At 42.1% G+C, this 21,673-nt stretch overlaps 1 protein-coding gene and 1 long non-coding RNA gene across 6 annotated transcripts in view; one reads left to right on the forward strand and one right to left on the reverse strand.

Annotated features, from left to right (window-relative positions):
- LOC132904807 (uncharacterized) overlaps positions 1–3,034 on the reverse strand; it is a 124,270-nt gene extending 121,236 nt beyond the window's left edge. The window contains exon 1 of the long non-coding RNA XR_009657664.1: positions 2,876–3,034. This is a non-coding gene — a long non-coding RNA (uncharacterized LOC132904807). The remainder of the gene's footprint in view (positions 1–2,875) is intronic.
- Positions 1–21,673, forward strand: part of LOC132904778 (receptor-type guanylate cyclase Gyc76C-like) — a 77,393-nt gene that overhangs the window by 1,448 nt on the left and 54,272 nt on the right. Inside the window, exons 1-2 of one of the 5 annotated variants that reach the window (XM_060955475.1) lie at positions 5,612–6,134; positions 16,262–16,381. The exons of 1 other annotated variant lie outside the window; for it this stretch is intronic. The gene's annotated coding sequence lies outside the window, so the exon portion shown is untranslated. Of the gene's footprint in view, positions 1–5,611; positions 6,135–13,744; positions 15,347–16,261; positions 16,382–21,673 lie in introns of those variants that run through there. 3 more of the 5 variants (XM_060955477.1, XM_060955476.1, XM_060955478.1) reach the window with 3 other exon arrangements.

Below are 21,673 nucleotides of genomic sequence, written 5' to 3' on the forward strand. Positions count from 1 at the left end.
CATCCGCGATTATAAAATTAACCGACGACACGCGGTTTACCAATTGCATCAGTGAAGCGTTTCACCGCGAGGGAAAAGTTCGTAGCCGCGCGGTAACGATCGCGCCGATGAAAGTCCAGTTGCGGTCTTTCAGGGACATTAATCGCGCGCGTACATGCGCATGATTCATTTACGCGGAGAACATCGTCGATAGAGATTCGTTTCGATTTACAGTTAACAGGTAGATGTTAGAAAGTTCCGCTTGAATGGGACAACGATAGGGGAGGCCAGTACCTTTGAATATGCATACCAGCGACGTTCCATTCCTTTTTAATAATCTAATGGGTACTGTTACGTTTATTTATATATCGAGCAAGTCGGACTCGACGATCAGTCGTGCCTCCCGATCGCGAAAACTATAACTAATGCCGTTAGTGGCTCGTCGGCTAACTAAACTCTTCGTTACTTTAATTTGCACGTCTCGTTACGTGCGTCTTCGTAACACGTGATCGCGATACGCCACGGTTCTCACTCTCTGCTTAAGTGTGAAACGCTCGTGCAAATACTAGAATGACTTCTGAATTTATTGCGCCATTTACTATTCGGCGTCTTTCGCAAACTCGATAGAGCAAATGAATAGTAAGCTCGTGGAGAAAATTCTTCCAGTCGTTTCCCCGTTCCCCTTGAAGGCAAACGTGTAAACGACAACGTTTCGACCTTCGTATTCCTCAAAACGATACTTCTATCCTCGTTTACCGGTAACGAGTTCCAAGTCACAATCCTTACACTTATAAACCTTTCCAAAGAGATCAAAGGACGAACGTTTGGTATAATACGTACAACGTAGGAATCGAACACCCTGTATAACGAGGCGACTCTTATATACAGAATAGGGTACTATCTTATTTACGGTGAAGTGGTTGTCGGCCAACTTAGAGGAGCGGCCATCATTCAATCAAGCCGGACAATTTAAACAGCCTGATTCACGCAGCGAAATCATTTAATATTTGACGTCAAGCACGATTATCGTATAACGGTGCGTAATGGCCGATTGTTTATACAGGTTGCAAGCGGCGCCGCAATTTTCAAATGGTGTATCTGCCTCCTGAGAACGAGATGTTGTTGAACGTTGTCGGACGGAGCAATGTTGCAAAATGATCCGTCATTAGCGGCGGACACAAGTGACGAGTACAATTACTCTTCAACCATTTACTGCTAATAGGCGAGCAAACCGAAAAAGAGAAAAAGAATTCGTTCCTTCGTACTCTGCCCCCTCCCTCTCTTTAGCTCGCCTCTCCGCCCCTTCGTACATCGATAAACCATACTCGTCGTACAAATTCATGCAAATCCCACGCACGTATAATTCCCAATTATTCTGTAACCTCGCATTCATTCGCTTAAATATTAATCGCGTCGGCGACGCTGTATTATTTCGACTTCACGCTCGGTCGAACGCGAACGGTCTCTCCGTAGAGCGTACTTTTATTAGCCAGCCTGTGTTCCTATTTATAGACACGGAATTATCTTCATCCGCCGTAGAACAATACGTTGAGAGAGGTAAAAAATTTTGATAGGAGAATGCTAATCTACGCGGTTCATCGTTGTCGTTCTCGAATGAAAAGGAGCGGCTCGATTACCAGCAATTAGATCATCGTTGTTGCGCGTACTGACACACGCGATTAGAAACGAGACACAACGAGAGAAGAGATTCGCGATAAAGTAAAATTCTATTTTGGTGCGAAAGGAAGAAGTCAGAAGGGAAATAACAACTTTGTTCGTAGGAATTTCATTTACTCGAGCAAAATTTTCAAGTATTGTCCGATTGATATTCGTTAATCGAATCTCCTGCTACGTCTCTTCTCTTATACGACGTTATTTATTACACAAGCGAAAATAACTAACGAGGAAAATCAATGAACTCTCATTATACGAATCCTTACTGTACCACGTTCCTTTGTTTCTATAGATTGGCACTTTTCCCATGGTCGTTGTCGTGTCTTTTCACAACTTTGCACTAAGTAAAATTTTGTTATAGCGAAAGAAGAACGGACTATTTTATTAAATGAGATCTATCGGATTTTCTTGTCGGAAATTCTCCTGTCAACGGGTTACTCACAATCGATGTAGCGTATTGCATCTTTCTACAAGGTACCGCACCTGTGGCTCAAACGACCTGTTGTCCACGCACACGCGGTTACTTTACATAAGATATGCGCAAGCTTAGACCGAGCTGAAAATAAACTCGTCGCGATTCGACACGTTCGATCGTGACGCTACGCTCGTTGTCATTTAACCTGATTTCCATCGGCACGATTCGCGGCTCGCCGACCAAGCCAGCTCGAATGCCTCGCGTGCCTTTTCCGCGATAAATCTCTTCCCTATGATCGCGAAATTACCCGACAAGTCAACGAAACTGGTACAACGAGATCAAAACAAACTCACGTTTCAACAACAACAGGGAAAAGAAATCATATCCGATCTTTTATAATATACTTCAAAGCATACTCGACCAGCATTTCCCGGTAACAAATTGTTCAATGTTTTAATCAAAACACGACAACATGTATAATTGTGTAACTATCAATTTGCTTTTTAATTGTCGTTGAATTAATCCCAAATAAGAGTCGCGTTTAACGGAACAACGGAGACCAATCCACGAAAAGAAACGCGGCGAAAATAGTGGACAGATTTCTACCTTGATAATGTACTTGTAACTAGGAAGTAGTGTTCCCTTACTGATTCCTACACATCATCGATCAACTAACTATTTTCGATGAAAACCCGAGCAGAGTGAATGCTCGGATGGATTTTTGAGTTAAACACATTCAGATGTTCGTAAATGATGTATTTGAATATATATATATGTATATATAATTAGTATAAACATTTTACATACATTCATAACGACCATAACAGCATCCTTTTTACTTTCCATGAAAAGAATCCTTCTGAAATCAGGTTGTTTGAACTTAGTCAACTTGAACTCGAATAACTTGAACAGTTGGAACGAGACTTAAAAGTACAAGAGCGATGAAATGTCAGGAAATAAGCTTGAGACAACGTGGGAGAAAAAAATGTTGCTGCTGGCGACGGAGGCCGCAAAAGTTACACGCTCTCTGTGCACGCTAGATTGTATGCGCCGAGCGGCGAGTGTTGACACTCACGGGGAAAAAGATAAGATAGCAACTGTTTTACCAGCCAATCGCCGCTTCTGTGCGTCGTCGTCTACGTCACTGTTGCTAACTGTGGTTGTGTACACAAGTACACAGGTCTGTATTCAATTGAGATTTCTGCTTTTCGAATAGTGCGATCTCCGGCTGAGAACGTGGCGAAAACAAGGCGCATCGGTCAAACACTCGTTCAAAGAAGAATTCCACTGGCCGACCATGAACGATCGGCCCGAACGGTGAAATCCAAAATCGTGTTACCTCGCGGCACAGGGCGGAAAGAATTTTATCGCGAGTGCAGAAAGTGACGCTGCAACATTGGAAAATTTATAGGAAGATAGCGGGAGGAAGAGAGGTACAAACGAACTCGGCCGAGAAATTAATTGAACGAGATAGGGGGACGGTCTGTTGCTTCAAGAAGGAGGCATGACCATCTTTCGCGCAAGAATCTTTTACTTTGACCGCTATAGTCCGACTTCGAATACAAACTAAGTCGTACAGAGAAACATTTATTACGATAAATTAGATAAACACAGGAGAACTGTACGAGAGAATTTTCAATTGGTATAAATTTAGTGGGAAAAGGAAAAGATAGAAAATTTAGTTAAATCGGAGACAAGAAGCTATCTATCGAAACTTTTATGTTTTGATATCTCGTTTATCGGACGCTACTTTCTCTGCAACGTAACGCATTGCATTATCGTTTATATTTACGCGCACACAGCAGAGCACGTGCATTAACAGTGTACGCGCGTAATAAAGGCATTCGTGCGCTACGCTATTACATCCTACGTTAATGTACGAACAATCGTAAGTTAGCATGTTCACGGTATGCACTTGTGCTCGTTGGAAATTTTGCATACTGATACATTATAATAAGTACTAGAAAATTATGGCAATTAACTTGCGACTAGTCAATTAGCTGTTGAAAAACGTTGACATTCCTTGTCGGATAGAAAAAAGGAAAAGAGAGAAAAGAAAGGAAATTCGTATGGTAGAACGATTAGAGTAGCGAGAAAATATGGTAGGTATGCATTCCGTGCTGATAAAACGCGCAGCTTTCACTATCAATCGCGGTTACAGTACGTAACCAGAAACCAAAGTGTCGGAGGAAATAAGTAAATACCACTAGGCCTCTTAACTTCGTCTTATAAACAAGATTACTTCCAGCCGACTACGGATTTGCAAACAATTAGAGTGTAAACTACATGTTCGATGCGTTATTTCTCGCAACCTATTGCACGCTACGAGCCTCGAAATTTTATACGGCTATTTTATAAAAAAAAAAAAAAAAAAAACTGATAGTCATAAGCAAAAAAATGCTAATTTAAAACGTAACATTTGTTCGAACAAAGAAATTATATTTTCGAGATGATTAAGAACTGTGCGAGTCGTAAAACTGTGCGTAAATTATAGTCCCCTCTTTGTGCGATCTTTGATTTATCAGTTTTATTTCATTCGAAAGCATTTTACGACTGGAAGGAAAGAAAGACACATAAATACATAAAAGTGCAGAATAGCAAGACGAATGTGATAACCGCATGGTCACGATAACGGCAAACTTTTGGCTTTCTAAAAATATCCTTAGCTCATTGCAAACTAATGACGAAATATCTACTCCTCTGTACCTCGTGTCGTCACCTAAACTCGCCTGTGATATAATTCATTTGACCCGGTGTGGCATTTTATTTGCCAACTAGATATCGTTGATGAAACTCGGCGCTCGATTTTTGCGGACGCTAGAGTTATAAAATACGTATCTTGTTTACGAATCATATATGTATAATTTTATTGAAACATAGTTGTAATAATTTTATGTGGAAATTTTGAGGAAATTTCAATTTTCGCTAATAAAATATTATGATATCATAAAACAAATGATAATTCGAACTTTAAGCATTACATTCGATTAATGGAAACGAACAATTTTAAGACGGTTACAGCGCCTTCTACGTGCACAAAAAAGTTCACTTTCGATAGGGTTAGGGACATCTATTTTAAGAGGAATATTTTCTCCCGCCATAACCAGCGTGCTTTGATTAGCCTAAAAAGTGTTCCGATAACGTAATCAAGATCCAACAACGTGAACACATTCGAATCCCACGAATTCGATGAAAACGATATTAATATTTAGTAGGACGTTGTGATTTCCAAATACGTACAAATTATCGGTTATAGTAAACACGCACTTACATTAATTCGCGTTCAGTCGGATAATGCTCGGCCTTGATAGTTGTTTGACATCGGTGGTTCAAGCGAGTACCATTGACTTTTGTTCGAAGGCTATAAAATTCCAGGACACGTATCACACTCTTTCACCCACATTCGCGTCGATTTCGCGGTAATTTTTATTAGAGAAGCGAAAATTGTTGACGAATTTTTCGAAGATTTCGCGTACGGCCGATCTCGATCGGAGCGCCGCTCCGATGCTGCCACCTGCACGCCGTACGGCGACACTAGACCCCTTCGCAATCATGTGTTCGTTCAGTATATTGCGGCTTCTGCTTGCATACGGTTGTTTATAAGAGTATGACGATTGGCTGTCTCGGTGGCGCGTTTCGTCTTCGTAAAACGAATCCGTGATTTCGTTGTGGATTGTGGATCGCGGATCGCGCGTATACCAATATAGCGTGTGGTGTTCGACGTTTCGTTTGCCGCGGGCAGTGCACGTATTTACACCACGTTCCGTGGAAAAAGGGCAAGGAAAAGAGACGAAAAAGAAAAACTTGGCGGATAGAAGTGCATCGTCTTCGCGCCAGTAAAGGCGTCCTTCCGCGTTCTCTCGTACGTAGACGAGCCGCGCGGCCAATCATGCGAGTGGAGTGATTTTATTTTCCAACGAGTAGTGCCTTGCGAAGGACGGAAATAACTGTTAAGTGAAGTTCCTCGACTTTTCACGATCGGTCATCGAAAGACCCGCAGGGATGACGAGGTAGCCCCCCATCCGCAGGATTGGATTACCATGCTGGACACGGCCACGAGTCGCAGGTAACAGAGAACCGTGTGTGCCCCGTGTGAAGACTCCCCACTCGCAGCTTCTTTCTCTTATCCTCTTCTTTCCTTACTTTCTTCGTTTCTCACTCTTATCTCCTCTCCTTCTCGTTCGGCACACACGTTGCTTTCTCTCTCTCTCGTGATCACGAGAGAGAACCGGCGGGAATAGTGGTGCGAAACGCGGTACACACGAGCGAATAAGACGGTTTCTAGCATGCATTCGCTAGAGTAAACGATTGGATGAGCGCCAGCTGCTCAAAGGAAATTCCTTTGACAAAAATTCTCGAGTGTCACTCGATCTATACGCGCGCGCGTAGCAGCACGATGGTTTAACGACAATACCGATGGTTCAACGATGATTATATTATAATATATACACACACGTGTGTGTGCGTGTGTGCGCGTGTGTGCGTGTGCGTGTGTGTGTGCGTGTGTATAATAATAAATTCATTTTCTAGTAGTCATTATTTTAGCGAAAAGGTCGAATACTTAACGATAAGAAGGGCGCGTGTCAAATCTCATATTCATGAGCATTATATACGTATTATATACTCATGAATAATACTACATAGAGGAAGTGATAGCGCGTGCGAGGGCCTGACGCGGGTAAAGTGCATTGCGGCTGCTGCGACGACGTGTATAACGCGACAACAAATTTTTATGGATTGTTGACACGCGCCTTGTGGTGGAAATCTAAAATTTCTTTGTGCTCCCGGGCCCGCCATGTATTTCCGGAACGTGTATATATTGTGTTGACGCGTCTCTTCTACGTCAAACGTTCATTCAGGAAATGAGCTTGCAAACGATTCGTGACTACGTTGTACAGTCTGACTACTAGTATTTTCTTTCTGTCATGTACAAATACGTGTATGTTTACCACATATATGTATGTTTAGGAATACTGATTAATCGCATAGCGGTAAAAAGCTTCAGCAGAAAAAAACATTTTAGAATAAATATATATGTATACGCGTGCTCGTATTGGAAGGGTTCGATGTAGTATTTACTCTCTCTCTCTCTCTCTCTCTCTCTCTCTCTCTCTTTCTCTCTCGTAATCAGCGTATCGAAACAACGTATTTTCGTCGCTTGGCTCTGATACACGAATCTCTGACGTATAAGAGCAAACGAAACGAAGTTGCGGCTGCAACGACGCCACGGAACTTGAGAAATATATTAGAGCGACAACGTCTGATGTTTCGCGTCCCAGGGTCCACCGTATTCTAACCGTTAACAGTTTACTTAACGAGCAGATAAGAGAGAACGTAGAGGAAAATTTCCATCGAGGCTTTCCGCGTTTCAACCCGCTCGTTTCTTCGTGCACGGTGTATCATATATATTTCTACTCTTGAATCAGTTCTGGTTTAGTATGTAACGCAGGTGTCATCGGTTTGTTGACTGTTTCTCGTTCGTCGAAGAGGATTCGAGGAAGATTAATATTTTTTCGAATTCACACGTGGCGTCGCTACGACCGAGCTGAGTCATAGTCGGTACTTTCGGACGTCAAAAAATTTCATTCGGTTGGTTATCGTTGTTTGCGCATGGTTTTAGACGACAATTTTATAGGAGTTAATGAAAATGTAAACAGTGCATGTTACACGATCCTAAACGATATCGCGAGCGTCTCGAAACGTAATTTGTGCCCCAATAAATCTTGAACTTACGTACAATGTATATCGACGCGATCTCGTTCCCGTAATGGGACCGTGAAATATGGAATCGAAAAATATGTAGGTCGATTACCGACTTTTCTGCGTCGGTAAATTCGCGTGTATTTCCTCGTCCGATCGTGTGTTCTACTAGGCGTGGATAAAAAACGATTTTGGCAAATAAATAAATTCATGATACGAATACGAAAACGAGAGAATCTCGGTGTCATGTTTTCTCCCGTTCGATCAGCTTCGTGGACGCTGGTAATTCGAGAAAATAAAATTCACTTGGAAGCTACGGAGCAAAGGTTGCCACGATAAATATTGTCCAGGAGAGATGCTCGCCGTTGTCGGCAACCAAACAATAGCTTTTCATCGTACGCCGTTCAAAAGCGACTCGGTGGAACGACCGTACCAGCAGAGACGTTTAATGAACTTAATTATTCCGAATGTCGATGCTTAACCTCTTTGTTGACCGCTATACCACTGTTAAACTGCAACATTGTTAGACCTTTCAAACAGGTGGCCCTGCTAGCTCAACCTCCACTTATTGCTACACGCGTTTCCACATCGAACAAATCTTACTTCTTTATTTTCTTTTTAATAAAATCACTCGGTTATGCGAAAAGAAACCGGGCCTTGAAAATGTTCAGTATTTTCCGCGCTCGGTTCTCTAACGTCGTTACGCTTGATTAATGTTCCGTGCATTTACATTTCATTTAATGCAAAATCGCTTTTACCGCCGAATTATTTTTTCCTTTTGCATAACAATATCCGTACATGAGTGTATGTATGGTCATGTTACGAGTCAAATTGAATAAGAGAAGAGCTTTAAAGACAGAAGGATGAAAGGAAAATAGGACACGTGTAGCTGGAGACTGGAGACGGGAATGAGTCCAGAAGAAAAACAGTTGCGCTTAACGAAGGAGGATTAAAACCGGCGAGACACCTGTAAAAATCCTATCTACAACTCTATTCAAGTAGCTCACCATCTCGTTTAACTTTACTCGCTCGAGTTCATCGTGAACGAAGTAACGACACGGTTCACGCGAAAACGTGAAACAACATGTGGCGCGTAACAGCGCGAGCAACAACTCGTCGCTGCGTGCGTTACGCTGCGCTCTCTGGTGTGCGCTCCGCGTGTCTACTCGATATTTTATAATGGGTCTTCCGATAAAAATGCCACTTGTCAGGCCGCGACTGTTTTGCATAATTTCAGTTCAGGATACACGCGCGTAAATTGCGAGCACAGGCAATAAATCTTGAGAGAAACCGCTACGCTTCAGACCCGTGCCTTCTCTCTCTCTCTCTCTCTCTCTCTCTCTCTCTCTCTCTTTCTCATTAGCTTCTGGTCTCCCTTTATATCTCGATAGACGAGATAGTGGCGCGATGCAGATGTATGATGTCCGATATATCTAATGGCAATTAATGCGAGCAGTTTAATATCATCGCACCGCATTTGTATCCACCGGAGATATCCGTTCCATCCTGCTATTCTCTGTATTCACGGGCATAACTAGTTCATGAAAATATTCAAACACTTACAGAAACTTTGTACGAATATATGATGAGTGTTATACATTTTTTAATTTGAATTTAATTTTAAGTTTAAATTAAGAAATTGTAATGAGACTCGGTTATCGTGGTTATATTGATAAAGTTTGAAACAAATCTGAAATTGTATACAGAAAATACAAGATATTCGTAAGAACATTTCGTTATTTATAAGAGTTATTTATAAATGGGATAAAACTTATCTATAATTCTATGATTAGCTTCTAGCAAGAATTATACATAATTCCAAATATATATAACGACTAATCATATCTAACGTGAGAGCAGAATTGAAAATTTCTAAAAATTGAAGTTGATTAGTTTAACTTCCAACTGGCTCATAATCGCTCATAATTCAGAAAGAAAGAAACGAAATCATCACGGTGAGACGTTGATTAAGCTGACAGATTGACATAGATATTCTCATACAGAATACAAAGAAGAACCGATTCCGTGTTTCTAGTTGAACTGAAATCTTATTGTATGCGAGTCGAGCGCGCGTACGAGTGCACACGGCTACGATTCGAGCGTGGAAAAAAAAACGTGCTTTCTAATTAATCAGTTAAGCTAAGTATTCGCCGTGCTTAATGGCCGTAATTAGCGCTATATGCTTCGCGCGAGCACTGAAATTACGCGATTGACCTGTGCCAGTCCGTTCGGGAGAAATTAATAAAACGTAGAACGAGCTAAGCAGTCATGATTGCACAGTTTTTACGAATCTTTCGGAGTAGCGAGTTCCTACGTGATACCAGCGTTTTTTCTCTGACTTTTAACCCTTGGCCGATTCGACTGGATAAGAGGGATTCGATGTTCCATCCAAGTTACATGTAATCGGTTGCTACTTATCTCGTTCTATGTATAACTTAATTATTCACTGTAGAACACGACGATACGTTGTATCTCATTTGAAGAGTTTATCGATGGCAAAAGTAGCCCGTGAACCGAAAGCTTTATGAAAATGGAATTTTATCGTTATCAAAGTCGAAGTCATGGCTGGTTATGCAATACTAAAGTCACTTAATGTTCGCACCTTTTGTTTACACTGTGTGTAACGCAGGTATGTAAAACACGAATGAAATCCATAATGTAATTTGACGCTAGCCTTCCAAAGCATTACACGAAATAATACACAAGCTGACGAAAATATTTGAACATTTTATCATAGACAGATTTTATATTTATATAAATATTATACATGTTATGTAAAAGGTTTTGGAATTTTTAATAAACCAAGGTTATATTGGTCAAGCTTGAAACCAATTTAAAAAAACGTATAGGAATTACAAAATATTTATCGCAAAGTGTTAGCGAAATTTCAAAATAGTATATATTCGTAAAAGATATCTACGAATGTTCGAATACTTTCGTAAGTCTATGTATATCCAATTTAAAAGAAAAGTCCTTGATTTAAGATTTGTATTTAGAATGTCGTATCAAAATAAAAAAGGTAAAAATACGAGAAAAATTCGATAATTGCTCGTTCGATGATTTTCTACGAGTGAAAATTCCATTGATACCGTTCTCTCTAATTAAGTCGTCATGCAAAACAGCCGATGGAATGCCGCGATATTGTTGGAAGCGTAACGATAAAAATTCATAGGCTGAGATTTAATAAATATTCTCGATTCCGCGAGCACGGTTACTTTTCGATGTTACAACGACGCGCGGTGTCTTTAATTTTTGGTTCAGCGGCTTGCATGATCCGAAGAATATCAAAAGCGCTGCTGTGTGTTGTACGGCATAAGGGTGGTTGAGTAATGACTAACGAGTAATGCGCCGACATAAGTAAGCATTAAGTAACGAGTGGCACTCACACGTGCGCGCGTGGTCAGCACACACTACCGAGGACGGTGTACGGGTCCGCAGTGTGTACACGAGAGATTACGAGCACGGTTGTCTCGGCTGATCATGATGTTCCTTTCATTCAGGCCCCGATTAACGATCTGCAGATGTATTTAACGAGTCTAAAAGCGGCACTGTGGTTTACCGAGCCGCTCTCGACCGCTTCGACCCCTTGAGCGTCTGTTTTCGTTGATCGAGCGAAGATGATTTCCTGAAATGGTCACAACAATGCAAATCCTATTCTTTTTATTGATTCACAATTTATCGCGAATCCTAAACTAATGCAAATGCTTACGATAATGCGTTTACACGCACGACGCACTGAATCGCATTTATTAAAATTAAAAGGTCGTTGAAACAAAACGAATTTCCATCGTTGAAATGAAACGAAACGTGATAGGATTCGAGATTAATCGTAGTGATTATTCGATAAGTTTGGCAAACGTCCAAACGTGTACCGTCGAACGCTTCTCTTTGCTTGGGTAGAAAAACTCGCCGCGAAGGTGGAGGTTGAGCTTAGGGAAGAAGAAGCAGAAGGGGAGAGACAAAAGCAAAGTGGGAAGATCGGCGGTATCGGCAGCGATCGCCTTGCTAGCCTGGAAATCCAGTTACTCCAGCAGGGGCCTCGAGACAATGCGCAGAGTGCAACCCGTGCAATGCCGCCTCGGGAGAGCTGGTTGGGTGAGCGCGACGAAAATAACTCCGGCAGGAGAATATTACGGCACTTTGCAATGAGGAGAGACCAATGAAAAGAGAAGAGCGGCCACGCAACGTACGAGCAAGGAAGAAAGACAAAGAAGCAAGTTAGACGGACGAGGAGAGAAACACGGATGAAAGAAAGAGCGAGATACAAGAGCGGAGAAAAAGAAGAAAAAGAAGGAGGGGATGATAGAAGGGGAGGGAGAGAGTGGAGACAGAGAGAACGGAGAATCGTATGTGCGTATATGTGTATGTGTGTGGTGCATACGTGATAAGGAAAGACGAGGAAGAGTGACGAGAGCGAGAGAGGAGAGAAGATAGATCGTCGCACGAATCGACTCATGGCGAACCATTCGAAACGAGCGACCGGCGGTCGTCTTCTTTTGGTCCGTGACGCGATTGGCCGATCGGCCAATGACTGGTTCTCTCGGCACTGGACACTGGACTATGTGCACTGCGTGCAGCAGCAGCAGCACCAGCCGCCCCTCTTCGCCGCCTCGAGTGCGCTCGCGACTCGTGTACAGTGCACTTCATTGACGGCCGCAAAACTGGTCCACTGCGAGCCGCATAAAACTCCGTTAGAACCAGTTCCATGCGAAACGGTCTTAAAACCCCCAATCCGTGATTCCCTCGTCCCCAGGGGTTTTCCTATCAAACGAGAACTTTATGAAAGAAATCGTCATCTTCATTCTTTCTCTTTCTTAATAAATACGAACGCGAAAAATCGAGGATCCTCTATCTAATTAGCGAATACGAAATTGAGCGCGAAGTTCGAAAGAACTAGATCGAGACGCGAATCGCTTTTAAGTAAACGATATTTCGCATATGGTTCGAACTTTAGGACCATGGTTAGGACGCGGGTCTTGCATCATGACGGATAATTCGCAATGATCGGCTGTGCGCGCGTTAAACATACTTCTTTTTTTCTCTCTTTCACGTACGTACGTATACACCATTTAACTTCCACGAATACCGGGAAATTCTGGTGCTGCCAGTATGTCTGCCAGTGCGACCGGTGGAATCCGAGCTTTCACGGAACACTCCGAACGGCCCCGATTCCTCGAGTTTGCTGGACGCGCGCGGCGTGCGCGCGAGGCCAGTCCTATAAAACCGTAAACGTCGATTACGCAATGATGTAATATAATAATGGATATTGTCTCGGCAATGGAGATTCCGACAGATAGAGTTTCTTATTGCTTCGGTGAAACACGCTCACAATTGATACTCGGCCGGAGACGTATGTCAGTCATGCTACATATACTTTGATTTCTGCGCTCTTTTTTCTGGCTGCGCGGGCGCATGCGCGCGTGCTCCTATTCGTGGGAGACACATGGTGGAACAAATTTACTTTTTGCCGGTGTATAATGAAACCGCTGATGGTTATGTTTGGTAATAATTGGGTAACAAAAGTGAGCGTAGTAAAAATGGAAATTGGCGCTACAAGGTAGTAGGATAATGCAGCAATTAAAGTAAGGTAACAGCAACGTGTATTTTTATTACGCATTATGCAAGCTTGTGCTTCTGGTTAATTCTAGCTGACAGGACATTGTCCTGAATATCGTCTGCAATTTCAAACTCGGTTCATCTTGTGTTTATTTCAAGCCGCTTTAACACGGCCTTAAAATTTCGTTCGCGCATATTTCGAAGATGTTGTAAAAATTATAATTACACCTACTATAGAGTTACTATAATGTCAGAAGTCAATTAGACAAAATGGCGTGCCCTTTCGAGGAGCGAATTGTTCTTGAGATTCGTGGGTTATTTAAGAAGTAAAAAGGTAATCAATAGAAGAAGAAGATCGTAGTTTGTTGAGATCTCATAAAGATATGCTTATTCATCCTAATGGTAGGTTGTCGACGTGGACACGCCTCTATCAAAGTCGTCGGTATCTACAAAGAGGCTCTTCGAGATTTTCTTTCCGTTCCCACCATTCTGCGGCTGACGAGCAATTCTCCCCCTTGTCCCTCCCCTTCGTTCCACTCTGCGTTCGTGAAACGAAAAGGACAGGCTATCAGTAGCAGTAGTAGCAGCCGGGGCCGGGGCACCTCTAATATTTCACGGAAGCCAGCTACGCGGTTTGTCGATGTTATCGCGTTCGCGATGCCGAAGGAGCCGATTTTAACCGATACCTTTTTGTTACACCTCAGCTTCGCATTAAAATAAATATCTTGCAATGGAATAAAGCGAGAAAGTTGGAGACAGAGGGATGCTGGAGTAAGCAAAAGGAGGAGGGAAAGGGGCAGATCAACGACCAAGCGGTGGGAGATCATGAACGAGGAGGAAATAGCAGAAGAAGGGAAGGAGAGGGCAAAAAAGGAGAAAAATGCCCGGGAGGGAAAAAGGAAGAGGAAGAGACGAAGAAGAAAAGTGGCGAACCGGCTGGCCGCAACGAACTTGAAGTAAACCAAACCTACCGGTCCTACCGCTCGCGCTACCACTACCACCTACCGAACTATTACCTACAGCAGGTCTATATCTGGACTCTGCCTCGTCTCCCTTATCCGATACATCTCATCGTGTGCCAGAATAGTGAAATCACCTACGTTCTATACCTTTCACGAGGCTATGTGGGTGTTCCGTACTCATCGCGATGCTCATTCAGTCGAAACTCGATTCCTTTTGGGATCGAAGCATGTCCGCTACGATCCTCGTTCCCCTCTTACAGAACGATCAAGCTCTAATTTCTCTATTATGAATTAAGGGCTTAGGGAGAAAGAATCTAAAAATAGATCCCAACAATGAGCTGGCTCCGCTTAAGTTGTCTAAAATAAGGGATCGGTATTATTTGAGAAAATAAGCACGAATGCGTCCGAATGAAGGCAAAGGTCCAAAGGAGGCAACTTTTCGATCCTGAACAATGGAGCCCGTGTTAAGCATAGTTGGGCCTTGATCTGTTAACTCTAGACATCTCCGAGACTGTCCGATGCCGGGTCCAGTTTTTATCGAAGCTTGACTGCTCGTAGAAGGTAGAACTAACCGTCGCCTCAACCTGTTCCAATTCTACTCTAAATCGAAGCTGCGTATATTATCATATCTACGTTCTTGTAATTCCTATATCGACGAGCCCGCTTATCGCGCAGCTTCGATACGCGTAGTCCATCGACACGGTTCTTATTCCCAGATTACCTCTTTGATCCGCGTGTAAATCGAAGATGCAATTGAGCGCAGCTTTTTCCGAGGGCCGCGTGGCGACGCAGCTGCCTACTACCGCTCTAATTAATACATGATCCTCATTCGCGGTGTTATATAAATCGTTCGCGAACACGGGAATACGAGAGGCAAGAAGAGCGAGTAAAAAGGACGAAAAAGAGAGAAAAAAGGTGAGAGCAGAAAGAAGTATGGGATGAAAAGGAGAGAGGAAGGTGTCGCCGTGAGCGCGCTTTTGCGTGAATCAATCGATTAAAATCGTCGACGTGCCAACAGCTGACATAATCCGGCACGTATGGGTCAGCCGATTAGAAATCCGTAAGTGTCGCCTTAATTGACGCGATTACATTTACGAGCCCCGCGTCAACATGACCGCTCTTAAATGAACGTGACACGCGCCAGCCAGGTGTGTGTTTTCCAACTCGAGAACGCAAGTAGAATTACGCGTTCCACGTTCGACCGACAGAGAGTTCCGGAACGATTGGCTACGTGCTTTTTGCGCTTTGTTGATCGACCATTCGGAGAATATGTAGTTAGAGGAATTTGTAGGTTGTGTAGTAGTTATGGATGAGCAACTAATGCTCTTAGTCGAAGTTGAACGTTTCTTTTTATAGCCACGCCGGAGATAAGGATGCGACGAGGAATTCGATTGGAATTCGCTTTTTGTGAGGCACTTCTATGTGAAATCCATTTGTTTATCATTCGAGAGACTCGAGGAATTAGGTTCGACAAAAGTCTACTTAGTAACGTGTAGTCTTTGCGGCTGTAGAGAACGTTGCGGTTAATTTAAGAACGATATTGAATGATAATTGAGAAATTAACATATCTGTCGTCCCCTTGGTATGTCATCGCGTGTTATACTTGAATAGTGGTTCTTGTGATAATTTCCTTGTGACGAGTTTCCCGATCGTTGCCTATGTAAGTTATTCAGTGCATGTATATTTATTCAATCCTTCGTTTTATAATGCTGTTAAATATGTATCTTTTATAACTTATTTATCTTATACGAACGAAATACGTACTAATTCCTCGAATGTCGTACCAAATATTAACTTTAGGAAGAAGGAATTTGTCGAAGTAACTCGTTATCGATCGAAAAATCGACTCCAAATCATTCTAGTCTCATCTTTTTTCCTTCTTATTTAACGATTACTGCATGAAAATCCAATGTGAAGATAAAAAAAAAAAAAAAGAATCAAATAAAACAAGGATCGTCTTATCATTGTCTTGCAGGTGGCTGTCAGAAGTTGAGGCTGAAAGCGCGAAGAGTATCGATTGGCAGCAGCATGCTCTCAATATAGCGTTCGAGTATCGACGATCTTCTCCCTGATGTTACTCTGCCATGTTGCTTAGGTAAGATTAACGAAGTGATTTTTCCCTGAACAACACGTCGAGCAACACGTGTAAACGACCTTGCTTGAAACGTCGATTAGAAGTTGTAGTTTATCATTATCGTGGTAACTGAGACAAGCGCGCCTATGTACTCTACATTTTTCTTTCCTGCGTTACTCTTTTCGCCTCGTATCTCAACGTGAACGAAGACGATGATGAAGAAGGGTGTTAGCCATTTGAATCGTTGCAATTATAGAGAGTCGCGCGATTCAATATCGCGAGGAACGACACTGCGACAGATATTCTAAATACATGTTATCGTTTGTTGGCGTACTATTTTAACGCGTTATCTTGGTCCACGTCCGCCATGGAACCGCAAACACACCCGTTCGCTCTCTCCGCGTGCAGTTTTCAGCCGAGTACGCTTGAACCCGCGACGCGCGAGTTCCGCCAGCACTGCTGTATTGGTACGCGAATGCAACAAACACACGCTTAATTCGCTCGGAACGAGTGCGATTGATATTCAGATGCAAACAGGGCAGGAGACACGAGACCGAAGCAACGTTAAATGTCGCTTTCATTAGAATTAATCGCCGTGAATTTCGTTTAATTTGAACGTAAGACTTGATCTTTGATGTAGAATCTCTGGTCATGGTACAGAATAACAGAGAGATTAAACGATCGTAAGTTTCGAGGTTTGAGTAAGAAGTTAAATTATGGAAATTATAGCTAATCGTAAGAATTATTTGGAATTATGGAAATTTGCCTATGGTAAAATTATTTCTTATTCGATTCTCATCGCGTTGTGGATTTATCAGTTCTTCGTAAAATGCAATTTCTAAATTGCCGATTACACATATTACTTTGTAGTACTTTTGCGTCACCCTGTATTGCAACGTGCTTCTCGGAACAACGATTAAATCGTTAAACAACCGCGGTTACATCTCCCTATTTACAATAATCGTATTAAAGTTACATATATACGACTGGAGTTTCGCGAAGCCATTACTCATTTTTCCCTTTCAAGTTTTTCCGCGGGCAAATATCGCGGGTCACCGCTGAAACTCACGTGGCCGGCAACGTGATAAAAAATCCGAATGTTAGGCTCGTTATGTCGTTACGGCAATCGTTAAACGCAACTGTAAGCGTGGCAATTGCGCCATTCTAGACGAAAGGTTACGGTCAACAGGAGATTTAAGGTGATCGAACTTGGCCAGTTGCCGAAATAATCTTTCTTTCTTACGATCGACGTTGACAAACTAAAAGCGCGGCATGGAATCGCGAAATCGTGCGAGGAACGCGTGTTTTCGCGCGATCGTCGCAAACTAGCGCGCGTCGTGTAGGTTCGTGCGACGAGGTACGAAGGGCCTGGCGGCGATAAAACCAGTCACGAACATTGTACGCGGGGAAAACATACGATAGCTACTTCTGCAGAATTCTGTCGTACGCGGTTGTATGGTACGCGTGTGTGTATTCGTGTGCGTGCATTACACGGAAGCACGGAACAATGCGGTGCCATTCATGGTAAAAGAAGAAGCGGTTGAATCACCCGCCCGTTCGGATTCTACAGGCTTATTCAAACGACAAGCTCCCGGAATAATCGAACGAACCGTCCGTAGATCGCGATACGAGATTCCTCTGATCTGCCGTATTCCTCCATGCTTCGATAAATTCTCTTTCGCTTCGAACCGCCTCGCTCGTAGATTAGATAGCTCCATTTCACGGATGCTATAAGCCTGTTAGAAGATTGGTAGGTTTCCAGACGTGTAATTGCAGCCACGCAGAAGGCGTTAACCCTATGGAATCGTAACGATACCAATTCCGGAGCGAATACGAATTTATATGTAGAAACGTCAGCTTGTAATTATGGGCAGGTAAGCGCGCCAATCGGAAAGCGAGAGAGAGAGAGAGAAAGGGCGAGAGGAAGGGGTTCTCGGTGGAATTTACAGAATTATAGCAATTTATACCGGTGGCACGCGCGCTCTCCTCGCGCCTGCATAACGATACGTGTCCGCGTTCTGACTGATTTACAACGTTGTTGAATAATTATTTAGTGAAACGTTGCTCGTGTACGCGATTTCCCCCGTGAGTACAAGCCGACGATTTCCTATTACCTATCCCGATGAAATATCGCGTCTCTGTTAGGCCCGCGAGGAAACTGCGAAATCGTGTGTATTTGCTCGGGCTCGGTAGTAATAACATTGCGGTCTATGACTGGAAGAAGGAAATAGTCTCTCGCGGGCCGTGTTATAAAGTTACATGCCGATCACTGTAACGCGATACATTGCATCGGTACGAGGAACAGTAGTTAGAGATCTTACTAAGGCGACAAGAGGAATAAAGAAAAAAGAAAAAAAAAAAAGAACAGCGTGTGGCGACGGTGAAAACGGCATTGGATCGCCTCCTTCGCCTCCGCTGATCATAAAATTGCATCGTATTCTTGCTGGAAAGAATATAAAATATAGAGATTATAAATGTATGGGAAAAATATGATAAGTTTACTTGCGTTTTGTTACTTCCTAATTTTGTTACCATTTGATGGCTACAAGGGTATACATCACTGTACATAGTAGTTACATTTTAATATTCGGGCACGGCAGTGTCACTGTATCTGTTGCTTTATATAAGAGAGGATGATTTAAATACGTGTTGCTCATTGCACGAGCCATTTATTTCGTATAAAAACAGTTTTAGCAATTTGTGATTGGTTGACAAGGCATTGGACTTTAGAACTGCTCTCGTATGAAAAATAAAAAAATGTGACCCGTCTTGTTTTTTCTCCGTAGTGCTTAATTAATGTATTGGCTAAAATTAACCTGTAAAAAATCCAGCTGGAAAGTAGCAACGAATTTTAAGTCGATCTCTCTGTTTTGATTCGTCGAATTTTTTTCGGACGATTAAAAGTCACGATACTGTCAAGCTCGATCGATTTTATAACATCGCTGTTTCATTCTTTCCATTTAAGATACCCGACGCACGATCGTTCATTATCCTCTGTAAGGCTGCCGCTTTCGCCAGTTTTCGCGTTTCGTTTTCGTACTTTGTGTTTTTCAGTTTTCGTTCATTTTGCTCTTTTTCCGTTCTTTGATCTCGCGGATTTTTGATACGGCGAATTATTTTTAGATGCGTGTGGTACGCGATACACGCGAATTTGCTCAGCTTGCGTTTGCATTCCACTGATAACGACCAATCGATGATTTTAAACACGAGTTTTAATATATTTGTGGTGAACGAGAAAGATAAGCGGAACTGTCCATATTTCAGACTCAAGGTGATTTTTCTTTTTTTTTTCTTTTTTTTATTTTTATTTTTATTTTTACTAGGAGAGTTCGGTTCTCTAATTTCGCAGTGAAATTCATCCTGCTCGATAAGATTGAGATACGATGCTTGCGGTGCTATATCATATTTCCCAGCACATGTGCTTGTTCGTAGCACTGTTGCCTGGAAAATCCTTGTAATCCCCATAAATTATAACAATATAACAAACGAGACCGTGAACGTGTCCCACGTTCCTTACGAACAATCACGGATAAATGAAAATTTCTCGCAATTCGTTCCACTGTACGTTGAATCTCGCCATGTGTATGTACATACATATAGCCGGAGCATGAATTTCACTTTGAGCAGACTTTTCGCGAAATATCAACTTTCACTTGTCCTTTAACCCGTAGACACGTACCTTTTTCAGTTAAGTAGAAATAATTAAACATTAGATCGTTCGAAAAGTTTGTAGCTTTTTGATTATAGATATATTCTATATTCTGTATTTTACCTATGATGAAATTTTGTAAAATATCAAAATTCCAAGCTTAGGATTAGGAGTTCAAATTCTCAGTTAAGATCTCTTTAAACTTTTCTTAAATGTGAAATAAAATTCTCGCAAGTTTCACTTTTATCGTATTTTTATTAGAGCTTGAAACATTTGAAGTCTATTAATAGACTTCGCGCCAATTTTTCCAGCTATCACCAGAGTCAATTCCAAGTACTCTATTATCGGTTGAACTGTCAATCAGCTAGACGTTTCAGCTCTTGATCTGTCCATCAGCCATTTTCATTCTATTCGTCGTCCGATGAAATCAGCTGGCAATTAATCAGGGAAAAAGTATTCGGAATGACGACCACGTCATTATACGTACTTACTACCGCTGTCCGTGCTTAATCATATTCGTCAATCTGACTCCCAGTGACTTACGCGTACACGTGTTTTAATCCAATTACAAGACACTGTTACATGCTGTCGCTGTTATCTGAGCCGTATGAGAAAGTGACATATTTACATCGTAGTTCCCTTCGTATTTGGAATTCACGCGCGCCTTGCTTTTCGTTCTTTACGTATGTACGTCACTGTTTGTACAATTATGAGTACCGTATAAATATTGAAAATACGTGTTTTACTTTTAAAGATATGTACTTTTAAAGATTACACCATTTTGCCTGTTCGTAATTTAATTAAAGACAGTCAATTAAATATCAGATAAAAAGAAGTCAGTTTACTAAGAATTCTATTGATAGCTCGGCACAATACATCATCACGTTTAATTTATGCCTATCGATGAGTCACATTTTATTAGCCGATATTAAACAACATAACTCAGTCTAGATTGGTTCCATCTAGCTCCGACCTCCGCAAACCGCTGTAAATCTCAATCACAAGGAAGCTAAACGAATCAATAACCCTACCGTAGGGTCAATCGAATTATTTTCTCGTTGCTAATATTTCTTTTCTTCTTTTACTGCATTTAAAGTAGTATATACATGACTTTCACGTTCTATCTGTATTATATTACAAACTTAGTAGCGCCTAATATATTGGCACCTCGATAGGTGATATCGATAAAATCCGCAATCGATTAATTGTCAACCCAATACAACAAATTTTTCCGTAACGAGCTCGAGATCGGATCTCAAGATGTCGAAGGTTGGCTCACCCAGATGACCACATCTTACCGATATATTTTTGCGTATCTTGTGTATACTATGCATCTTCTTCGTCTCGAAATTTTCTACGAATGTTACAAAAATCTACATTCTGGTTATTACGCGTACATAAACGTCACTAAGTAGTATGTGGACGACGCGAGTAATTCCGGGTCGTGTTGAATCGAGGGAATTACGGGCGTGTAATTTTGGATGTCTGCCAGTGTTTCGCGGCCAAAACGAAAACGCCCGCGTGCGTGCGATCCCGCGCAATATCCGCGCAAGTGGGTTGTTAGAGGCAAATCGCGAAGTCCGAGTGAAATTAAGAAAATATGCGTAGCAGGAGACCATCAAGCGGCCGTCTGCCAACTATTTCGTCGGCACGTGAATGTTTAC

The sequence above is a fragment of the Bombus pascuorum genome, chromosome 3, assembly GCF_905332965.1.
Source record: "Bombus pascuorum chromosome 3, iyBomPasc1.1, whole genome shotgun sequence".
Classification (NCBI taxonomy): domain Eukaryota; kingdom Metazoa; phylum Arthropoda; class Insecta; order Hymenoptera; family Apidae; genus Bombus; species Bombus pascuorum.